The sequence below is a fragment of the Pelodiscus sinensis genome, chromosome 1, assembly GCF_049634645.1.
Source record: "Pelodiscus sinensis isolate JC-2024 chromosome 1, ASM4963464v1, whole genome shotgun sequence".
NCBI classification, from domain to species: Eukaryota; Metazoa; Chordata; order Testudines; family Trionychidae; genus Pelodiscus; species Pelodiscus sinensis.
The window spans coordinates 23,453,771-23,460,341 of NC_134711.1; positions in this window are offsets into that span (position 1 = coordinate 23,453,771).

The window sequence follows — 6,571 nt, forward strand, 5'->3', positions numbered from 1 at the left end:
CTTCACACTAAACCCTAAATTCATAGCCCATTCTAACTTCTTTCATGTTCCCTGTCCATATCAACCCCACAAATTGCTCCATTCCAACTCCATTCATACATCCAGCCTTGCACCAGACCACACCCACCATTCTTGCCCTTGGCCTACTCCTATCTATATTCCCCAACCATAGGTGCCAATTTCATGGGTGCTCTGGAACTGGAGAACCCACAAGAAAAATTAGTGGGTGCTGAGCACCCACCAATAGCCAAACTTCTCCCAGCCTCTCTGCCTACCTCTCTTCCCTCCCCACTTCCCCCCATGCCTGCTGACCAACTCCTTCCTCACCCTCTCAGTGCTTCCAGAGATCAGTGAATATGTGATTTGTGGCTTTCAGGAAACTCCAGAAACGGGGCAAGGGTGCAGTCTTGAGGGAAGGTGGTGAAATGTGGGAAGAGCCTGTGGTGGAGGGGGGCCAGAACCCCACAGCTATAGGGGAAGTCAGTGCCAAAGTCACCAGGCTTACATCACACTGATGCCCTCACTCATACCTTGAGACACCCAGTTTTGCACCTACACTTAGCCACACCTCACCTTCAAACACTTCTCATATTTCCTGAACAAGCCAAACTTCTATCCATACTTTCATCACTACCTCCAAATTGAGCCCCATCATCTATCTGTTCCCCTATGAGACACCATAAAGCTCCCATCCATGCAGATCATTACTATGCACTACTGAATTCCTCATCCATACCACATTGCTAGGGCCCTATCAAAATTACAGCCATGAAAAACACATCAAAGACTGATAAATCTGTCTTCCCCTATGAAATATGGTCTCGTGTGTGCTTTTGTAAAAGATTTAATGGGTGAGTCCAACATTTTTCAAATTAGGGGGCTTCTTACCCAAGTGGGAATTGCAGTTGGGAATTGTGGTATTACCAACCTTATCTCTGCACTGCCTTCAGAGCTGGGTGGTTGGAGAGCAGCAGCTGTTGGTTGGTTCCCAGCTCTGAAGGCAGCAGTCTGCCAGCAGCAGTTTGCAAGTAAAGGTGACAATTATTTCTGCCTACAGATGGCGCTGTTGCGGTAAAATGTAAAAAATTGCTGTTCAGGAGCTGGTTAATACTATAAAATAGCATTACAGGCAGTCCCCGAGTTACGCGGATCCGACATATGTCGGATCCGCAGTTACGAACGGGGTTTTTCTCGCCCCGGAGGATGGGAGCGGCGGGACGCCCAGATGCGCCGCGGTCCCGCCGCCCGCGTCCTCCGGGGCGAGAAAAGCTGCTCCGCGTCTCCCTGGTCTGCTGGGGGGGGGGGAGTCCCCCCCAGCAGACCAGGGAGACGCTGAGCAAAGCTGCGGAGCACGCGGGCAGCGGGGCAGCCCAGACGCGCCGCGGCTGTCTTTGCTCCCCGTCTCCCTGGTCTGCTGTCTCGCGGCACGTCTGGGCTGTCCTGCTGCCCGCGTGCTCCGCGGCTTTGCTCCCCGTCTCCCTGGTCTGCTGGTCTCCAGCAGACCAGGGAGACGCGGAGCAAAGCCACGGAGGACCCGGGCGGCGGGACCGCGGTGCGTCTCGGTCCGCCGCCCACGTCTCCGTGGTCTGCTGTGGGGGGGGGGGCGCAGCTACTGCGCCTCCCCCCCCCAGCAGACCAGGCTTTTCTCCGGACGCCTGTGGTAGAGCAGCTGGGGCGCTGCCGGTTGGTCCCTCAGCCACTCTGGGCGCTACTGGACCAACCCGGCAGCACCCCAGCTGCTCTGCCCCAGGCGTCCTGATTCAGCCGCTGCTGGTCAGTTTCAGCAGCGGCTGAATCAGGACGCCTGGGGCAGAGCAGCTGGGGTGCTGCTGGGTTGGTCCAGTAGCTCCGAGGAGCGGCGCTACTGGACCAACCCAGCAGCACCCCACCTGCTCTGCCCCAGGCGTCCCCAAGTCAGCCGCTGCTGAAACTGACCAGTGGCTGACTTCAGGAAGCCCGAGGCAGAGTTGCTCTGCCCCGGGCTTCCTGGAATCAGCCGCTGATCAGTTTCAGCAGCAGCTGACTTGGGGATGCCTGGGGTTCTTAAGTTGAATCTGTATGTAAGTCGGAACTGGCGTCCAGATTCAGCCTGTTGAAACTGATCAGCGGCTGATTCCAGGAAGCCCGGGGCAGAGCAACTCTGCCTTCGGCTTCCTGTAGTCAGCCGCTGGTCAGTTTCAGCAGCCGCTGAATCTGGACGCCAGTTCCGACTTACATACAGATTCAACTTAAGAACAAACCTACAGTCCCTATCTTGTACGTAACCCGGGGACTGCCTGTACTAGTTTTGTTCATATATTATAACAGGGTTTTTTAAAGGTTCTGCTTACCTTCAGCTAGTTTTAATGTTTTTTAAAAAAGGCTAGTGAAAAATTAAGAGGTAAAGATGGAGTTACTACTATTTTTCTCTTATATTTAATTGCAATGTCTCCTCAATTGGAGGTTAACTTCTGCCCCGAGAAATTGAGATTATTGTTGTTGGAGTTTTTAAGAGCTACTTTGAAAATGTTATTAAATTGTGGTAGCACTTATAGGATCCAGTTATCAATCAGGAGCCCTTTTGCTAAATGTAAACTGAATGAAAAAGATGGTCCATGCTCCCAAACTCTAGATTTCATTGGCAATCTGATTTGCAACTGAGAGAGGCTGCACATGACTAGTCTTGAAATTAAATCAAATTAGATGCCCTCATGAGATGTTTGGGCGGTTGGTTTTAGTTTCTATCAGTCCCACATTTTATTTACATTACAATATAATGGATCCTTTCCCTGGTGTGTTGATTAGGCTGGATGTGGGGGGGATTTGGGGTGCCGTAGGTAGGAAGATTTTAGGCAGTGATGGATTTGACACTGGCCAAAGGGCCCCAGCCAAGAGGGGGAAATGGGCGCCCCCATGCTTCTACCCACTCTGCCTGCCTACTACTCCTGTGGTAGAAATGGGAGCCCAGTGCCCTGACCCGCTCCCCGGCAGCACTTGCTCCAGTTCAGAACTCCAAACCCCGAATCCACCGCTGAGGTGGGCAGACTGCTGCAGCATGTGTCTGACTATAAGCTTATGGGGGCTGCTCTCTTGTAAGACTGTGCTACTGGTAGCCGTTTCTGATTTGTACAATATTAAGGAACCAGAAGTAGCACAATTCTACAGGTAGCAGTTACATGCGGGTTTTTTGTATAGACCTGCTCCCCGCAGTGATGTGCTACTGGTAGCCGTTTCTGATTTGTACAATCGTAAAGAACTGCTCCTGTAAGATGTTCTATCAGAAGTAGCATAATCCTACAGCAGTGGTCTCCAACCTTTTTACAACCAAGATCATGTTTTAAATGACAGAACAAGCCAAGATCTTCGTCCCCATCTTTCCCCCAAGGCTCCACCCCTTCTTTGAAGCCCCATCCCTTCCTTGAAGCCCTGCCCCGCCCTCTCTATTCTCCTCTCCATCACTTGCTATCCCCAACCCTTATACTGCTGCTTTTTTTCCAATTCTTCTGTAGGTAGAGGTTTTTTCAGTATTTGGCCTGTCTAGACTGGACCAAATGTCAGAAAAAACCCTTCTTTTGTAAGCCCCCTTATTCCTCGTGGGAAGAGGAATACAGAGGTTACTGAAAGCATGTTTGCTCTTCCACTAAAAAAAGTGGAAGAACAACCACATCCCTGGATGCAGAAGAATTTTTCTGGGATATCTCTGGAATCCTGAAAAACTCCTGCAGTCTAGCTGTACCCTCGCTGGGTTAAGACAGGATGTGTAGGCTCTGGGGTGAGAATGAGGGATTTGGGTGTGGGAAGGGGTGAAAGATGCAAGCTCTGTGAGGAAATATGGATGCAGGAAGAGTTGGAGAAGGGGATGCTGGTTTGGGGAGGGGGCTCCAGGCCGGGCAGTGTAGGGGTCAAATGGAGGGTTGGGGTACTAAGCAAGCCACAGGCTTGTGGATGTGAGGGTGCAGGAATTTGGGTTGGGGTATGTGAGGGGCTCAGGGCAAAGGATTCTAGTGTATGATAGGCTCAGATCTAGGGTCTGGGAGAAAGGGGGATGCAGGAGTGCTATGATGCTGTGGCCAGATGGGGGCTTGGCCCCAATTGGGGGTTGTTGGCCAGGCTTAATTTTTAAATAAAATACTATGTCAAACACAAAAAGTTTCTACATTGTCTTTATTTATGAGAAGGGTGGGGAACCTGTTTTGAGTCAGGGGTCACTGACCCACAGAAAAGTCAGTTGGGGCCACACAAGTGAGATGCAAAAAAATAACTCCTCCAAAACTCCCCAAGCCTCACTAATGTGGCCCCAACTGTACTGGTGGGAGCAAAGGACATGGTACTGGGGAAGGGTGCTAGTGAGTGCTGGAGCAGGGGACAGGGTGCCAGTGGGTGCAGGGGACAGGGTTCTGCAGCAGGATGCAGGGTGCCTCCCAGGACTCCCTCTCTTCCCCCTGCAGAGGAGGGAAGCTCTGTTGCACCCCTCTTGCGGGGCCGGCGCACGCCTCCCATGAAACAGGGAAGCCCGCGCATGTGCCCCCTCCAGGGCTGACTCCTCCCTCCCGCGGAGCAGGGAAGCCCGCGCACATGCCTCCTTGAGGGCTGACTCTCCCCCTCCCGCAGAGAAGGGAAGTCCCAGCGTGTGCCTCTGGGGACTCCCCCAGTAAGCTCCCGGCACGCCACAGACCTGGAGCAAGGAAGCAGCCATCGCATTTCCGGAACCCCCAGAAGTGATGCACAGCTCAGGACTTCCGTCCACCCAGCAGGAAGCCGCCACTACCTCCATTGTTGCTGGAGGTAGGTAGTGGGGCTTCTTGGGAGTAGGGGAAAATAGGGGACCTGGAACGTCTCATGATCGACTGGTTGAGGCCTCGCAATCGACTGGTTGGATCAGCGGATTGGTGACCACAGTCCTACAGGTAGCAGTTACATAAGGGATGTCTAAACTACATCCCTCTTTTGAAAAATGAGTACAGGATCTTTCGAAAAAGGGTTGGTTTTTTTTCGAAAGAACCACATCTAGACAGCGGTTTCACTTTCGAAATACCCTTTTTCAAAAGAACACTGTGATGCAATTATGCAAATGAAGCACGGGATATTTAAATCCCTGCTTCATTTGCACTTTCGATCTGCCTAATTTACATCCTTCTTTCAAAAGAGGGCTGTAGTTTAGACATAGCTACACAGATCTTTGCATAGAACTGCTCCTTCTAAGATTGTGCTGGTAGCAGTTACTGATACGTTTGATTGTAAGAAACTGCTATCATAAGACAGCACAGTCCTACAAGTAGCACAGTCCTACAAGTAGCAGTTACATATGTTTAAAGTGTAAGAGACTGATATTGTAAAACACTAAGGGTACGTCTAGACTACATGCCTCTGTCGCCAGAGGCATGTAGATTAGGCTACCAGACATAATAAAATGAAGCGGCGATTTAAATAGTCGCCGCTTCATTTAAATTTACATGGCTGCCGCGCTGAGCTGACAAACAGCTGATCAGCTGTTTGTCAGCTCAGTGCGATAGTCTGGACGCGCGGGTGGCGACATCAAAGGTATTTGTCGACCACCCTGGTAAACCTCATCCCGTGGTGGGGCAGCAGAAAGTGTGGACTTCCCAATGCTGGGAAAGGGGGCTCTGAGCCTTGGGAGGCAGATTCAGGCTAGGAGCCGCGTTCAGCCCCTGGGCCTGAGGTTCTCCACGCCAGTCTAAAGCAGTGATGAAGATTTTGAACAGAAATGTATCTAGAACTGATCCCTGCAGGACACCACTCATTATGCTTTCCAGCATGACTATAAACTACTGTTAACTACACTCTGTTACACAAATGAATGTCCTTATTTCCCTTTTTATAGATTGCAGGGCAATTTCCCTTTCCCAGTCTTCTGAAACCTCTGCCATCTTCCATGACTTTTCAAAGATAATAGCTAATGGCTCAGACACCTCTTTGGTCAACTCTTTGAGTATTCTAGGATGCACTTCATCAAACCATGATGACTTGAAGACATCTAATTTATCTAAGTAATTTTTACCTCTAATCCTATCTCACTGCCACTGGCATTCACTGTGTTAAGTGTCCAATCACCATCAACCTTGTTGGTGAAACCAGAATAAAGAATTAATTAAGCACTTCTGCCACTTCCTCACTTTCTGTTATTGTTTCCCCCCCTCAATGAATGGGCCTGTTCTTGGTCTTTTCTACAGAATGTGTTCTTATTACCCTTTGGCTATGTCTACGCTGCGGCTTTTGCTGCAAGGGCCCATGCAAATGAAGCACAGATTAGTATATTGCTGTGCTTGATTTGCATAATTTATTCAAGGGGTTTTTGCACAAAAACAAACAGTGTGGATGGGGGTTTTTTTGTGCAAAATTCTGGGAGAGGCATAAGGATCTTGCGCAAAACGGGGGTTTTGTGCAACAAAAAAAAAAGGCCACACTGCTTGTTTTTGCGAAAAAACCCTTTGGAGATTGCAGCCTGTGGCTTTCCTGGATCCATGGGTGGTCCATAATGTAGACAAGGGGAGGTACAGTCTTCCCCAAACTGCTGACAAGACTGACTGCCTAAGGCTGGGACCGCCACCGGGGAAGGCTGGAACCGCAGCAC